At 46.4% G+C, this 18,361-nt stretch overlaps 1 protein-coding gene across 2 annotated transcripts in view; it reads right to left on the reverse strand.

Annotated features, from left to right (window-relative positions):
• AKAP8 (A-kinase anchoring protein 8) overlaps positions 1-18,361 on the reverse strand; it is a 925,614-nt gene that overhangs the window by 509,624 nt on the left and 397,629 nt on the right. The window lies entirely within an intron of this gene.

The raw sequence follows: 18,361 nt of genomic DNA on the forward strand, positions 1-18,361 counted from the left end.
CACCTTCAAAGAAAGCACCATCACCCGAAGGTTGGAACAGGATCCAGCCATCATAAATCTAAAGGTTTCCACTGAGGATTGAATCCATGGGGTGTCACTTCTGTTGCCACCTCCCATGTGTGGTATTGATGTACGATGACAGAGTTGCAATGGGCAGGACTAGGCTGTGGCTCCATGAGACATAGCCACTTCCAGGTGAGACAAATACAAATATTATATTATATATGTGAACAAGGCCGCATGTCTGGAGGCCGAAACTCGTCATTTGGACCTCTGATGTGTGAATAATCAACACTTATTTTGAACATTGCCCATGTAGTCTGTATCCTGGTGTTGCGCCGTTCCTTTGGATGGTCATGCTTTGGGATTTTGTTGTGATTATAATATATCACTGAAAAAACCCCATTGTTTTTAAAGACGTTATAGTTAGTAATTAGCATTTAAAAAGCCTTTGAAATATACTGAAAAAACCATAGGTTTCAGAGACGTTATGTTAAAATTTAGCATTTAAAAAACCTTAGCAATTCACTTAAAAAACACAGGTTTCAGGGACGTTATAGTTAATTGGACATTTCACTCATACAAAACCAGAAAAATTCAGTTATTGTAGTGAGTTGAGCTAACTATAAAGAGTCACCCCTATGGGTATTCAAAGGATACTTGACTCCTTTACCGCATTCTGCCTGGATAGAGGGTTAGAAATTAACGCCACTAAAACCAAATATATGGTTTTAAACCCGAGTCATAATTTGCGCCAGAGTCCGTTACTGGGAACCGCGCGGCTCGAGAGAGTGGCCACTTTCGAATATCTGGGTGTAACCCTCAATGAAACTATGACCTGGGGATCCCATCAGAGCAGGGCAAATCTTAAACTCGTGCAAACTACTGGGGGCATTGCACGAATTATGACCGGCTCGACGTACCGGCCGTTGGGCGCCTTAGTTCAGATATATAAGGCCCAGGCGAGGGGAGCAATCATGTATGGGGCTGAACTGTGGGGGCACATGCCTTGTCATAGCCTTTCTGTAACAGAAAACAAGTTCATAAGAAGGGTGGCTGCTCTCCCCCCGAGCACTCCGCTTCTTCCATTGAGGCTTGATCTAGGATTACGACCACTAGCTGATGAGATAGGCCTGAGACCCATAGCCTTCTGGCGCAGACTATGGAGTAGCAACGATCTTACGGATTACAGGGCAGAATTGGTCGAAATACTGAAACACCCCAAGGTGCTTAGTGTCCCCTGGGTTAAAAATATTCAAGCCATCTGCATGGATTTGGGGCTTCCTGATCTATGGACAGACCCGGCCACGGCAGCGCCCAATATTTCTAAGAAGTCTCTGTCGAATTTATACCACGAACATAAATTGGCAGGGGCTATAGCTGCCCAGCCAGACGGGTCTTTGTCAGCCGTGTTCCTGCAAAGTAAGGACACCTATAAGTTTGAAAAGGTTCTGGACCCTATTTTTCCCTTACTGGCAAGAAAATTGTATCTCCAGTGGCGGTATGGTACACTACCCCTCCGGTCTTTTACTAGTCGTTGGTCGCCGGCTGCCCCCAGCAAGTATTGCCCTGTGTGTGAGGATAGGGAGGAGAACGACCTGCATGTGGTCTTTTTTTGCCCAGCCTACAGGGCAGCTAGAAAGTATTGGCTGCTGCCGTTGATAAGGAACATGGGTGGTAGGGAATATGCACCAATGTACAGGGTTTTAAAAACTGATGTTACTGGCCCAACTGTTTTTGCACTTTCTAAGTTTTTTACCAATGTGTGGTTTATACGAAACCGTTTTTTAAAAAATGTTGGGTAGTGACTGAACTTTTTTTTTAAATTTACTATAAAGTTGTTTATCCCTGTACTGAACCCTTTTTACGTATTCATATTTTAGATGTAAAGATAAGCGAATATGTGTTTTTCCTTCTTTGTATTGTGTATCTTTTATGACCAAATGGTCGAAATAAAGATTGGAAATTGAATTGATAAAGAGTCACGTATGATAATCATATTATATTCAAAGATGCCAAATGGATTAAACAAGTGATGAGATGTATAACTTCCTATAGTTTCTGCCTACTGTACACATTGATTACAATATTGCACCTTTAAAGCGCTCTTTTAGGGGAATTTTATTGTATTTATTCTATTATAAGAAAATACATTTTATAAGAATTTTTTGAGGATTTTTACAATAGGAATTTTATTATGGATCAATTTTTACATGTTTTAATAATTATGAGGGCATGTTCTTGATCATTCACTGATATTCCAGAAATGGTCATTCATTTATAGAGTGGCTTTTATGGTTGTCTTTATTGTATTTAGTTGTATTTATTGTACTTATTGGATTCAGCATATTATATCTATGTGGTCACAATTCCTTCAAGAAAATGTAATGTCAAGGTAAGGCTATAGACAATTAAGTGCCTCTCAGAAAAACTTTATGTTCAAAAAAACTTTATGTTCACTACTCCACTGATCCCTGTGAACATTGTAGTCTTAATTGTTGCTCAATAGTCTCATTATGTGTAAGATTTGTGACATGCACAGGGTACTATGTATCCTTTGTGTTAACATTACATTAGTACTAAAAAATAGATCATACACATAATATTATTCAGGATTTAACCTTGAAAAGAGATAAGAAATACTATTAGTTTTGTATGACATCAATAGTAGAGCTGCCTGAAGCAAGACAAGTCTCTTTTTTAAATCTTTTCATTTTTTACATGGGTACACTTACACTTAAGTATTTATATATTTTGTATGCACTGAGAACTTTAGGGAGATATTGCACATACAGCACTTTTTATATGGGTTTTATTTGTGTTACAAAATCTTATGCAGGAGTAAGATGAACATACATCTGCAAAGTATAAAAGCATTTAAGCAGTTATGTATACCCAGGGTTGAGGTGACGATACAAGTATTGAGCTGAAAATAAGTTTAAAGTCCGTTAGGCTCACTGTGCAAACCATCTATTAGGGGTATTCATTTGAATTTGAATTTAAAATATTTATATAGCGCTACGTTCACCGCACGGTTTCTTGGTGCTGTGGAGACTAATTTAGCAGTAGGAACGAGAATACTAGTGAGGGGAGCAGAAAATAAAATCAGTTTGCATTAGGAAAAGCCTGGGTGAACAGGAAAGTCTTAAGATCTTTTCGGAAGACGGAGTAATGTCTGGCCAGACGTAAGTGATCGGGGAGGGAATTCCAAAAGGATGGTGCCAAGAATGAAAAATTGGCTACGCCCCATTTCTTACGTCTGTAACGGGGTACCTGAAGAAGAGATTGGGTGGATGAACGGAGCTCACGAGCAGGGGTATATTCTTTTAGCAGGGAAGAAATGAAGGCAGGAGCCGTACCCTGGCGCGCCTGAAAAACCATACAACCAGTTTTAAATAGGGATCGCTCCCTGACAGGTAGCCAATGTAATGCCTTCAGTAAGGGGGTGGAATGATGGGAACGGGGGAGACCATACACCAATCTGGCCGCCTGGTTTTGGACCAGCTGGAGCTTCCGCAAACTATACGCTGGAATGCCGTTGTATAGGGCGTTGGCGTAGTCCAGCCGGGAAATCACCAGAGCGGACATGATTAGTTTAAGTGCAAGGGGAGAAAAAAAACGAGAAATAGAGCGGATAGTTCGAAGGACAAGAAAACAAGAAGAGACAACAGAACTTATTTGTGAATGAAGATTAAGGTGATTATTGATTTTAATGCCCAAGGTCTTAACTGAGGAAGAGGACGTGGGAGGGGGTCCTAAAGAAGGAGGCCAGAATGAAGAGTTCCAGGGACTGGAGGAACCACCCGTAAGGACCAATTCTGTATTATCGGGGTTCAACTTCAGGTGGTTGTGGTTCATCCAGTCCCTGATGAAAATCATAATAGTCTGAAAATTAGAAATAGAATGAGAAGAAGAAGAAAGATTAAAGATAAGCTGGAGGTCATCCGCATAATTATAAACGGTGACCTCCAGTTGCTGAAGTGCGAAGATCAAAGGATTGATGTAAAGATTAAACAAAAGAGGGGAAAGAGAAGAACCCTGGGGAACACCACATGTGACCTTGAGTTGGGTGGCCGAAAAATCCCCCAACCGGACCGCCTGGGTGCGGTCCCTCAGGAAGGACGATAGCCAAACCAGGGCTGAGCCCTCGACTCCCGCCGCTCCGACACGGGAAAGTAAGATGGAATGATCCACCGTGTGGAAAGCGGCGGAGAGATTGAGGAGCACCAGAGCCTGGTAGTTGTTTTGGTCCATGCCCTCCCTGAGGTTATTCAGGACCGACACCACGACGGACTCGGTGGAGTGCCTAGGCCGGAAGCCTGCCTGGCGGGACGCTAGGCCCCCATTGGCTTCTACATGGGCACTGAGGACCGATGTTACGTGTCGCTCCAGCACCTTGCCCAAATAGGGCAGAAGGGAGATGGGGCGGTAATTGGCTGGAGCAGAAGGATCCACGCCAGGCTTCTTCAGGGTGGGCACTATGGTGGCAGATTTAAGTGCTGGGATTACCACCCCCTGAGCCAGCGAGCTATTGAGAAGAGAAATTGGCGGTTTGGGGCAAGCAGAAAAAATCTGTTGCAAAATATGGGCTGGACAGATGTCCGCCAGAGAACCAGACTTTACTTTGGGAAGTATTGCAAGGAACACTTCTTCGGTAAGCGGGGGGATAGAAGAGAGAGAACAGTGAACAGCCGGGGGAAGGGGCTCAGCAAAAGTAGGGGAAGGGAGTGGGATGTTGGCTTTGATGTCATTTGATTTACATATTTTACGTATATTGGAAGCTTCAAAGTTACTTTTATACAGAGGATATCCATCTACTATGACACTATGACACTTGTATATTGGCAATTTTGTATATATTTATATGTTTATAATGTATTTATACTCATATTGTTATATAAGTTATGGTACACTTCATATATATATATATATATATATATATATATATATATATATATATATATATATATACACATATATGATATGTAATGGATTTTCATTCTCTGGGCATTATTTCTCATTGTGAGGGAGACCTAATGAGACTAAACTCATGTCCAAGTTTAATGAAATATGTTACAAAATCCTAATGTATTTATACTGATATGAATGTAATGAAAATACACAAGAATTAACCCTGCTTTATTGACACTCAACACACTATGAAATGAGCTTTAAAATACAACAAAAAAAGTATGAGAATAGACTGTTGTCCATATTCACTCCAAGTGGAAACCATGCGACAGGATATGTAAAGGTTTTAAACTCTGCTGTATGGACGCTTCCTTATGTGATCAAGGTCACGGCAGTGACCGAAACGCGCCAAAACATGCTGGAGCGGTTAAACAGAAGTTTGGCACGAAAAGAGGAATCCGTACCCTATCTTTCTGTCAGAGTTTGGACGGTGGTGTTTGGAGATATATATATGAATATATCACTGAAAAAAAAACATAGTTTTTAAGGACGTTATAGTTAGTAATTAGCATTTAAAAAGCATTTGAAATATACTGAAAAACCATAGGTTTCAGGGACATTATGGTTAGAAATTAGCATTTAAAAAACCTTAGCAATTTACTGAAAAAAACACATTATAGTTAATTGGACATTTCACTCCAGAAAAATTCAGCCATTGTAGTGAGTTGAGCTAATTATAACTCGCGCCCCCGCAATGTACTGCTGATGACCTCAGATATTATGGGGGGGAGGGGCACGAGTTATAGTTAGCTCAACTATAATGGGCGAATTGTTCTGGTTTTGTATGAGTGAAATGTCCAACTAACTATAACGTCCCTGAAACCTGTGGTTTTTTTCAGTGAATTTCAAAGTTTTTTTAATGCTAATTACTAACTATAACGTCCCTGAAACCAATGTTTTTTTTCACAGAATTTCTAAGGATTTTTAAATGCTAATTTATAAGTATAACGTAGTAGACAAGTTTGCAGAGTGGTGCAGAAAGGCGGCTGGGCCTCCAACCAGTGCCCAGGAATTCTGCTGCGTAGGACTCACAGGAGGTACCAGGAGGGCTTCTTCGCCCCCAAAGTCCCTCAGGAGTAAAGTGGACTTCATATTGTGGTGGGGTAGGCTTCATTGTCAGACATGGGGTATAAGTTTATGAGCTGGAACGTGAGGGTGCTGGGCACGTGCACGAAAAGGTATAGGGTTCTTTCTTTTCTTCGTAGACATGGAGTATCAATTGCGTGCCTCCAAGAGACCCATCTGGTGGATGAGGGAGCACAGGGGTTGGGGAAAAAGTGGCGAGGCCAGCTGTTCCATTCATCCTTTTCTACTTATGCCAGGGGAGTTTTGGTTTGGGTGGCACCTGGGGTTACGTTTGCGATTCAGTATGTGGAAGCGGACATACACGGTAGATACCTGCTCCTTAGGGCAAAGCTAGATGGTAGGGAAATTGTCATATTGAACACTTATGAACCTAATACAGATGACCCAGTCTTCTTCCAGACCCTTCAGGACGTCCTGGTACATGATTTGAAGGCCCCAGTCCTTTGGTTCGGGGATTTTAATTGTGTGATTGACCCACTCCTTGATAGGTCTCCGCCCAGAGTGGGCACAAAACCCCGTATGACTGCACAGCCCAAGGAGGTCATGGATAACATAGGGGAGGTGGATATTTGGCGCCAGAAGAATCCAAAGCATAAAGTGTACACCTGTTTTTCCCCCACCCACAATACGTACAGTCGCCTAGATAGGGTATTAGTAGCAAACAAGGGGCTTGATCTGTCTATTGAGGTTACCCACCAGGCTTGTTTCCTATCTGATCACTCTCCAGTCGCCTGCTCGGTGCAGTGGGGAGCCCCGGTTAGTCGCCCGCGGTCTTGGAGGCTTCCAGTGGATATCCTTCGGGATCAGGTGGGGAGGGCCCACGTGGAATCGGCACTTGGGGACTATGTGGAACTTAATTGGGAGGTAGGAGACATTTCACTGGCCACTAAGTGGGAGGCCCTGAAGGCGGTGGTGAGGGGGGCCTGTATGGGACTCACTTACGGGGTCCAGATGCAGCTCCTCCAGGACCTCCAGAAGGCAGAGGAAACGCTTCTGCATGTCCAAACCTCGGTGGCCCCCGACTCCCTACAGGGGGAGGAGGAGCTGACTGCCCGAACTCAGCTGCATGATATCCTTGATCAGCTCGATAAATACACATTGGGCCAATATAGTCAGAGATTGCATAGGGAGGGAGACAAGTTGGGACGACTCTTGGATTGGATCCTTAGGAAAGAACAGACTCCCGAGCGCATCGTGGCCCTGCGGGACCTGAGCGGGGACATCGTTCATTCGGAACGGGATATCTTAGGGGTTCTCCAGTCCCACTTACAACGAGTCTATACTGCAGACCCAGATATCTCCGAAGCCACTTATCTCCCTTATTTACAGGGATTGATCCTGCCGACCCTTTCTGAATCGGCTCGGGAGGACCTGGAGGGTGCCCTGACGCTGTCCGAGATACGAGCGGCTGTGGCCCGCCTGCCCTGTGCTAAATCGCCTGGAAGTGATGGATTTCCACTGGAATTTTATCAGGAGTTCGGGGGTACACTGTCTGGTCTCCTATTACAAATCTTTTTAGAAGTGTTCGAGAACAGGTCGGAGTATGTCACGAGGGGAGATTTCTATGATCCTCAAACCGGAGGGTGATAAACATGATCCTTCTTCGTATCGCCCGATCACTATGATTAATACGCATGTCAAGATCTTGACCAAGCTATTAGCTACCGTTTGGCACCTTTCATGGAGCATTTGGTATACCCAGACCAATGTGGGTTTATTCCAGGGCGTAACACCGCTATGAACCTGCGGCGATTGAATCACATTCAACATGAAGTACAGGGTAGTGAGGAACAGACGGTTCTGGTTTCCATCGATCACGCCAAAGCGTTTGACGCGGTTGATTGGGGTTATTTGCAGGAGGTTCTAAGAGAAATGGGCCTGGGTCCTAATTTTTGCAGTTGGATTCGTATCCTATATAGCTCCCCTCGGGCTAGGGTACGCCTGGGCGGCGCAAGATCAGAGGAGTGGCTGCTAGGACGGGGCACACAACAGGGGTGTTCCCTCTTGCAGCTCCTGTTTGCTCTGGCCATAGAGCCCTTTGCCTTGAGGATCCGCTTCTCTCTCTGTATGCGGACGACGCCCTGTTTAATTTGAAGGCCCCTAGGGAGGCACTTCCAATATTATTGCATCACCAGGACAGGTTCGGCGAGGCGTCTGGATTGAGTCTTAACCGCAGCAAGTCCCTGATCTTTCCGTTGTCGGGTCTTGAGTCGGTGCCCCTAGAGGACTTGCCGGACCTAGGGCTGCGCTGGGAACTGGAGGGCTTTCATTATTTTCGTATTCTAGTGGCCTCTACAGAGACTCAATTATTGGCACGCAATATTGAGCGGGTGCTTAAGTCCCTGCAGCAATCTGTGTCCTTTTGGAATACCCTGCCATTAGTCCTACTGTCTGCGCCCTTTCATAGGGAACTCCCGATCTGGATATTGGCACCCATGGTAGCGATGGAACAACATATGTCCTTTCGTGAATGGAGGGAGGGGGGCTGTGAGGTCCTGGCTGTTTTGTACCCCACGGAGACCTTCCTGACTTATGAACAGGCCGAGGAGACCTTTGGCATTAGCGGGGGACAATATCTACATTACCAGGGACTGCGCGACTTAATACGATCGGTCTGACCTCAGTGTCCGGTGGTGCCCCCAATGACTCACACCTTATATTCTTTTGAAGTGCGGCAGGGGACGCCGGCTGATCTCCTTACTATACGCAGCCATGAGATGCGATTCCGCCCTGCCGGTCCCTCCGCCCTGGGCGGCTTGGGAGACGGATTTGGGTACGCCCCTGGACCAGGGGCAGCGCAAACGCATAGGAGCTTTGACACGTCGGGTAACATGCAATGCACGCTTTAAACTAATTAATTTTAATTTCTTGCACCAAACCTACCTCACACCGATTCGGCTGAGTCGCTATTCGGAGAACAGAGGGAACAGTTGCCCCAGATGTAGCGCAGAGGGGGCGGGCTTTCTGCATTTAGCCTGGGACTGCCCCTTAATAGGGCGTTTTTGGGCAAGCGTTGTAGATCACATAACGGCTACTACAGGCCTCCGGATTACGCTGACACCCTTACACTGCCTACTGGCGTTAGTCCCTAGGCCGAGGAAGCGGAAACTTTCTTATAAATTGTTGCAACTGATGTTAGTGCTGGCCAGGCGCAGGGTAGCTATAACGTGGATGGGACAGAGGGCCCCAGAGATTCCCGCATGGCTTAAGGACGTCAGAGAATGGACCCTGGCAGAAGAAACACATATGCAGAGTACAAGGCGGGATGGGAAATTGCAAGAGGACCTGCTAGCTTGGCGAGCCATGTGCATCTCAGGATTAACAATGGGAGAGCAGTCTTCCCACAGTGATTCCGAAGTGTCTAGTGACTACCTTTTTTCAGCACCAGGATCGGAGTCTGAGGCAGGCGGTGACTCCTGAGGGGTGTCTGATGTAGTGCATGGTGCGGGCCCTGGTTATTTCCTCACGATAACGCATATTTATTCAGTTAATTGTCAATTGAATCTTTCTCATGGATCTCAGTATACCCAAGTGTAGCTTATGCCCAAAAAGTGCCATAATAAGCTGTCGATTTGTATATATGTGTTTTTATGATGCCATCTGGGGGGGATTTTAATTTGTAACTATTACACTACAAAATTGAAAAATAAAGTTTAAAAAAAAAAAGTGGACTTCATCCCTCAACCCGTAGTGTATCAGGGGGAGCGTTTGCAGAGTGGTGGAGAAAGGGGGGCATGGCCTCGAAGACGTCTTAGCAATACCACTGAGTGGGACTTACTGCAGGTAACAGGAGGGGTAGTTGGCCCCCAAGGACGTCCTTGGGGGACAACTGCTCACCCTAATATCTCCAGTAAGTCCCACACAGCAGCGCTGGTAAGTTCTCATAGCAGGACACACCCCATTTGCCCACCATTCAGAAAACGGGATCCCTGGCGTGCTCTTGGATGGGAATTAAATTCCCCTTCAATGCTGCGGTCCCTAGGGGCCAACTAGACTACCTGACACCTCCAGTAAGCCCCAGATAGTGGGATTGCTGAGGCGGCCCCAGGCCACGCCCCCTTTCTGTAACACTCCGCAAACGTGCTTCCTGGAGCGCTCTTGGTTTGAGGATGAAGTCCCCTTGCTTCCTCAGGGTCCCTGGGACCAACTAGCCCTCCTGTTATCTCTATTAAGCCCAACACAACTGAATTGCTGAGAGTGGTTCGAGGCCATGCCCACGTATTACACCACTCTGCAAACGTGCCTTCTGGCGCATTGCTGCTCGGCGGATGAAGTCCACTTTAGTCCTGAGGTCCTCAGGACGCAAGAGGACATCCTTGCCCAACCAGCAGAGCGTAAAGAGGAGCGTTTGCAGAGTAGTGTAAAAAGGGGCGTGGCCGCGGAGCACCTCTCAACTATCTCACTGTGTGGGGCTTAATGGAGGGACCTGAACGGCTAGTTGGCCACTAAGGACCCTTAAGATTCTAGGGGACTTAAACCCCTAACCCAGAACGCGCCAGGAGGTTCCAGCGAGATGCCGGCTTTTTCTTTTTTTTGTTAGAAGGGGGGGGTGGACTCCTCTAAATATTTTGTGGGCCCTGAGGACCCCATCGCCCAGGGCCTGCAACATTTTTTTTTAATTATAAAAAACAGGAAGGGGCCGCGCGGTGCCCCACCTGAGGCCGAATTCGGCCCCGGGGACACCATCCCCCGGGGCATGGGCACATATTTTTAACTTGTTTTAAAGGAGGGAGGGCCCCTCCTGAGGCCAATATTGGCACCGGAGATCCTATCCCCGGGGTTTTGCCTCTTCTTTTTTTATAAAAAATATTTTTTATTTCATTTTATCGAGCACAGCAACATACCAATTAAGCATACTGAAATCAGTATAACAACTGTAATGCATACAGAAACAGAAACTCGTGTTGCACAAAGAACAAAACAGAAAGTAAATCCAGATAAAGCAAAAACCAGGGACGATATAAAAAAAAAAAAGGAATAAAAGCACATACTTATTGCTTTTCTTTCCAGGTAGAAATAGGCTCCCAAATACCTAGCCCTAATCTTCCCCCTTTTTTACCCTTCCTTGCATATATCCCCTTCGCAAGATTATGAACAGAGAGCAATCTAGCCAACCATTGCTGGAATGTTGGTGGGATTTTGTCAAGCCATACTGTTGCGACACAAATTCGAAGGACTGCCATACCCAAAAATATAAAATGACATGGAGGACATTGCAAATCAGCGGTATTTACCCCTAGCAGTATTATAGATGGTGTAGGAAGATTAGAAAAGATTCTACAGCCCTGTGCAGTGGCTGCAAGCGCGGACAAGAAGCAAAAACGTGAACTATCTCAGCATCTGAGATATCGCAGCTGGGGCATCTAGTGCCCGTTGTTCCTCCCCACTGTGCAATCCTTGCCGGCGTGTAATACAATGAGTAAATTGTTTTGTAGTGTTGGGCCTGTAATGCCGCCGAGCATAGGATTGCTCGCCCTAGCTCTAACGAGAAATGAAAGCAGTCTTGTCCAATCCCCAGTTTCTCAGACCATTTTCTTTCGTATTTTCCAAGATCGTCCCCTCTAATCGGAGACAGCTCAGCATAAAACCTTCGAATAGTAAAATCTGCACTGCCCTCGATAACATCCATTGTCTTATTTTTCCCAAACCCTGCAGGCCCACCCTTTTTATTTGCTAGAAAACTCCTAACTTGTAAATACTTAAAAAAAATCCTGATATCAGTACCATAAACCCCCTGAATAACAGAGAACTGAGATATTCCATTCGGCCCATCAAATCCCCCAGTTTCGTTACTCCACGTCACCCCCATTCTAAGAAAACAGAGTCTGCAAATAGTTCTCCTGGGAGAATGTATTTTTTGCACAATCGAGTATAAGCTTTGAACCTGCCCGATCCACTTTTTTTTCTAAATGAAATCCAGTTGTTATATGCGGCTATCAGGGTCTTAAATTTAGTTCTTTTAAAATAGCTGGGATCTGTATACTTCAGAAAAAAGTTCTCTGCCTCTCCACCGAGCAATAACGAGTATATACCTATAGACCCTGGGCTGATCTCCGGGTCCGATTCCGCCCCCCCCTTGTAAGCCAGACATATACTGAAGGGCTGCCGCCCAATAATACCTTTTAAAGTCCGGGACGGCCCAACCTCCTCTATCCCTAGGCAATGCCATATAGCGTAAAGCCCTTCTAGTTTTCCCCTGTGCCCATATAAATCTATTAATCATTTGCTCTAATAATGTGAACCATTTTGCCTGAAATGAGAAACTTTGGCTACAGAATCATTTTAATTATGTTACATTGCCCTACTATAGAGAGATGACGGTTATGCAATCTATCCAAGTCCTTTTTAGCCTTGGTTATTATAGGTTCGATGTTCCTATCCACCACTCTATCCAGATCTGCTGGGATATTAATCCCCAAGTAGACACCAGAGTCCACCACTCGCGTATCGGAGCACACCGCCCCATCATTCTTGATTATCTGTGTCTTAGGCCCGTTTAAGGCGTATCCTGACAACCGGCCAAATGCCAAGCTTCCAACTCCACTTCTACCATGGCATCTGCGTAAGCCAATATTTTACATTCCATGCTGTGGGTCTTTATAGGAGGAATCCTATTATTTGCCTCCAGCTTGCGAAGTAAAGGATCGATATACAACGCGAATAGCAATAGCGAGCATGGGTATCCCTGCCTCGTGCCCCGCTTGAATTTTAGAGGCGCCGTATATCCACCATTCACTTGAATTCGAGCTGTAGGAGCTATATACAAAGCTTGAATAGCCTTAATGAAGCCCTCTCCGATGCCAGACCATTCTAGAGTTGACCAAAGATAGTGCCAGGCGACCCGATCAAATGCCTTTTCGGCGTCCAGTAACATGACTGCCCTAGGGTCTTCTGGGACTTCCATGGCATCAAAAAGAGTAATGAACCTGCGTACATGCTGCGTGGTGCCTCTCCCAGGGATAAATCCATGCTGAGTAGAGCTAACAAGCGCACCTATAACCTTACATAACCTGAGTGCTATAGCCTTAGAGAAGATTTTTGCATCAGAATTCATCAGGGTTATTGGTGTGTAAGACCCTGGTTCTGTAGATGGTTTCCCCTTTTTCAGAATAACTACTATGTCCGCACCTGCCCAGGAGCCTGGAACAGAAATCCCTAGCTGAGCTTGTTGCACTGTGTCTATCAAATCTCGGAAAATTACATCCTGAAAAGTTTTATAAAATTCAATCGGGATCTGATCGGGTCCCGCCGTCTCATCGGATGGGAGGCTTGCCAAAGTCGTGAGAATCTCTTCAACAGCCAAAGGAGCATCTAGCGCTTCCCTGTCATCTTCAGAGAGAAGTGAAACAGAAATGTCCCTAAGATACTCCTGGATTCCCGAGAGATCTCTTGGTTGATCCTCATCATACAGCACAGCGTAAAACTGCCTGAATACCTCTCGGATCCCATCTCGATCTGTGAGTATTCCCCCGCTCCCGTCCGACATTCCTTTGACTTCGCCTAAAGCCGCTTTCTGCCTTGCGCGAACTGCTAAGGTATGCCCAAAGCGCTCGCTCAATTCGTAACATTGCTCCCTTCTTGCCAAGTAAATAGCGGCCACTTTACTAGATATACTCTCCGCCGCTTCTGCTTTTGCACAAGCAACTTTAAGAAGTACCTGGTCCAGAGGTGCCCCAGATACAATTGCTGAATTCAGCCCCTCTTCAGCATCTGTAACTGCATTGGCCAGTTTTCTAGATCTTAATTGCTCCAGCCTTTGTCTATACAAACTAAAACTCAATGTCTCACCACGGATACCTGCCTTAAATGCATCCCAGGAGACACCTGAAGAAGTGCTCCCTCTATTAATTTCCCAATACCCTTTAATCCACTCCTTCATATGCCGAACATAGTTTCCATCTTTTAATAATCCCCGCTCAAAAGTCCATATACGTTCATGCCTTACTAGCTTTGGAATATCGAGGGTTAAGATTATCGGGTTATGGTCAGAAATAATCCAAGGCAATTTCTCAATCTGACTTTTTGACAAAAAACAGTTAGAGATAAGGAAATAATCAAGCCTAACCGAGATCTTTTGTGGGCCGGAATAGTAGGTGCTACCAAGGTCATCAGGTTTCAGCTTTGCCCAGACATCTACTAAAGAATTATTCCTTGCCAGGCTTACGATTGCTCAACACGTTCTTTTTTTTGGGCCCCGGTATTGATCTGTTGGTTCCATATCCAAACCTCCAAGCCCATTTATATTGAAATTACCGCAGAGAATAACCGGTGCAGACCATGAAGCTAATTCTAAATCCAGAAATTCAAATACATCAGGGTCATCCTCAGTTGATCCATAAATTAAACCCAAGGTGACCCATTCACCATTAATCATACATTCTTCCAAGACCCATCTACCCCATTGACCTTCCAGTTTTTGTATAACTACCACGTCCTTCATCCTGGAGAGTATAGCCACCCCTCTAGTTTTTGCCCCCTGCCTTGAATAAGCTATTAAATGAAACCCCTATTGCTCTAATAAATAACCCTTTGTCCCCTCAATATGCGTCTCTTGCAGGCATATAAAGTCTAAAAGCATTGCTCTTAAGATTGCTGAGACACGTTGCCTTTTGAGATGATCATTTAGCCCACATACATTCAACGTGACTATTCGTATACTCATTAAAACACGTCAGGTGCCTGTCCCAACCAGATATCCATCAAGTCAATGCTCAGATTCCTCTTAATACCTTCTAAGTTCTTGGCTTCTTTATTTTTAATCAGTTTATTTGGCATGCTACACATCCTGTGCTCACTTGTGTTTCCCGAATACCAAACTGTGCTGTTCCCTGTGTCCACCCCAACCAACCCTTGTCCCCCCCCTCAGAGCCCACCCCCCCAGAACCCTCCCTCCCCCTTACAGACAAATAGGTCAGTCATGACCTATGTGTGACAGCTTGAGCCCGTAGCAAGTCGCAGGTCCCCCCACCTCCCCTTGCAACCAACCCTGTGCTTGTGCTGTTGTTTGTACCCTGCAAAATCTTTTATACTGTTTTTACTAAATAAGCTCAATGCACCAAACCAACGAGACATCCGTCCCTCAATTCCTATTTACATCGCAGAGCTAGATATTCTTTTTTCCTTCTTTTCCCTCAGTTCTGTTAAGTACAATTGGGCCTTAATTTCAGAAAAAAACATCCTAACTTGCCCATTAACCAGTACTTTAAGACGAGATGGATACAATAAAAAGGCGTAGCAGCCCAGGCCCTGGAATGAGGGTATCAGTTGCCTTAGCCGCCATCTCCTCTCCACGGTAGCGTGACAAAAGCCTGGACGAGCAAAGAATGTCATACCGTCAAAGGACCGCCAGCCTGCAGGTCTTGCCTTGTCCATAAGCTCCTGCCTGAAAAGATAATTGCCAACATAGACGAAAAGTTTTCAAGGTCTATAAGTTTGAGATGCCACATAGCCTTTCTTTTGAGTCATGGGAAAGTGATGTGCGCGCTGCACTTCATTCTCCCAATTCCATGAAGCCAATTCAGGAAAGGCCCCCTTCAGCAATGCGACAACAAAAGCCCAGACATCCTGACCCCCAGCCCCTTCCGCCACCCCTAGAAGTCTGACATTGTTCCGTCTTTGGCGCTTCTCGAAATATTCGAGCTTCCACTGTACATCCTCTACGGCCCTCTCTTGGGTTTCCTTGAATGCCTGCCATTTATTGACATCATCCTCGAGTCTTCCTGCCCTTTCCTCCACCTGGGTAACTCTATCAGCCATGTTCTCATACAATTTATTCATTTACCCGAGACAACCCTGAATTTTTTTTGTTGCCTGCTTTGCCCTCCGGCTCTCCGACCTAGCTTGCCCCTGCATTTGCTTCATGGTAGTGTACAATAGATCCATAGAGGGAGTCTGTGGAGGGCTAGCCGGATTATTCTGCTGATGTTGGGGATTCGCAGCGCCATCTTCCTGATACAGCTGAGACGTGGCTGAATAGTCCCAAAAGAGTTTTTGGCAGCCTCAACATGAGATGGACTCCCCATAGTCTTGGATTTAGACCTGGACTTGGTTTTCTGAAGTTTAGCCCTGTGGGAGGCAGGTGCCCTTTGAACTGAAGAGTTTTTTGCTGAGACTGCCGAGTCCGAGTCCCCGGCGAGACTGCCCTCACTTGAAAGCGACGGCCCTGATTCCTCATTGAGGGGGAAAAAGCAATCACCATCAGGAAAGCCAAGTAACCGGTTTAGGGTAATCCAACTGTTGCTGCAGCTGATTTGGAATTGCAATTGCCGCCCTGAGGTTGCTAGAGGGGTTGCTGGGTGAGTTCCTGAAGGGTCTACTACATGAGCACTATCAATGTTTGTACGGGAGTCGCTACTTGCTCCATTTGTGCCCCCAGCCTCAATCAGAACAATACCCCCATCTCCACTTTTCGGGTGACTGAGAGCTGCGGATCGTACCTGTGCCTCCGCCCCCGCACTGGAGCTCAGCTCATCCTGCTCATCCGTTAGCTCCCCGCTAGCCTTGCTTTGGCTTACCGCAGGCCCAGCGTAGTGTTGCAACAACGTATCATCCCGAGGTACTATGTTTCCAGCGTCTCCCGTCTCGAGGGTTCCTGAGGGCTCCGCGGACACCGCTGCAAAGGACTCATTCAGGGTAGGCTGACGCAACGGGTTCTCTTTACTTTTGATGTCGCAGTCCTGCAGATTCAATTCTTTCCGGACGGTACCACAGGCTGCTGACTCCTTCTCGCCAGCAATGAGAGCTCTGTTTCCACTCCTGTAGTTGCCAGTGACAGCATCTTCGGAGGCTTCTGTGTTCTAAGCGGCCAATCTACGAGTTTGCGCTGTACCCCGGAGAGATGGAGCCGGTGCCGGTGTTACAGCCTCTTTTTGCGAATCCTTCAGATCGACCGACTTCTTTTACTTCTTTTGAGATTTAAGACCTCTCGGCGCCATTCTGCTATCGGCCCTCCGGCAGGCACGTAACCTCAATAAGTGGGACAGTGAATATGTAACTCGTTGGGGTAGCCTGTACTGCAACTATTCGTGCCCCAGTACCCAGCCAGGTGCTCGCTTTAACCAAATGGCAACAACCAGCATTCTACAGTATCCTCGAAGATCAGAAGGGAGGGGGAAGAAAGAGTGCGACTACTCACTGCGGCCATCTTGCCTACCTGCTACTCTTGCCTCTTTTAATTAAAAAAATACATATGATTATGGGAGGGGGGCCGCCTAGTCCCCCTTCCCTGGGTCACTTTTGGCCTCGGGCCTGGCCTCAATGATGGAGACTGTGGGGGGAGCCCCAATCCCCCATGATACCTGCCTGCTCCCCACCTCAGGTGGGAGCAAGTATTGCTTTTGGGAAAAGGGCAGTTCCCTTTGCCCAAAAGCAATTCTGCTTCGCTTCATGGAAGCAATAGTAGATTTCCTGCTCTCGCATCGACGAAGCAAAGCAGTGTATACTGTGGCAGGGCAGACACCCCAGGAAATTCCTGGAGCTGGCCCTCGGGGGTGGCGGTCCCCAGGGCCATGAAGGGCTCCTTCTCCCAACTGATTTAAAGGTCAGGGGATGTAGCGGTCCCCGGGGTTGGAGGTCCGCAACTGACCCCTGTCGTAATTAAAGTTTACCCCGGGGAGGTGGTGATCCCCGGGGCTTGGGGGAGCCCGCAAGGCCCTTGCTCATAATTACATAATGTCCCGGGATGGTGGCAGGAGCCCCCCACACATTTTTTAAGAAAAGCCCCGGAAAGGTTGCAGTCCTGGGTCTGGGGGGGCACGTGCCCCCACGCGTTAATAACAAAGCCCCGGGGTTCCGGGGGCCCCTGCATAACAATCATACATTGACCCCGGGACCTGGTCCACCTGGGGATTAAAAGCAAGGACGCGCAGAAGACCGCGCTTTGTTTTTTAAAACTTTTTTCCAGCGGGGTTTGCGGATCCTACGCGAATTCCACCAAAAATATAAAAAGAAAAATGCTGAGCAGGCCTGGGGGTCAGGGTGTTTCTACCCTACCCCCTTATCTTGTTTGTGTTACCTTTTTTCTAGTGACTCGGTTCTATCGAGTCACAAGATGGTTGCCAACACTTTCTGGTTTGAACTGTTGGCAGCCAATCAGAGTTAAGCTCATGATCAGGAGGGTTCGTGGATCCACCGCGGTCACCAGACATATAATTACTTTTTTTTTTTATCTCTCAGGAACTACTGAACAGATTTACACCATTTAAAGAAAGCGTGCACTCTGGACAAAGAGCTACCTTTCTGCCAAATTTGGTGTAATTCGGTACAGCAGTTCGGGCTGTAGCCACAACAAAGGTTTCTTATGGAA

Source organism: Lissotriton helveticus, chromosome 1_1 (genome assembly GCF_964261635.1).
Source record: "Lissotriton helveticus chromosome 1_1, aLisHel1.1, whole genome shotgun sequence".
NCBI lineage: Eukaryota > Metazoa > Chordata > Amphibia > Caudata > Salamandridae > Lissotriton > Lissotriton helveticus.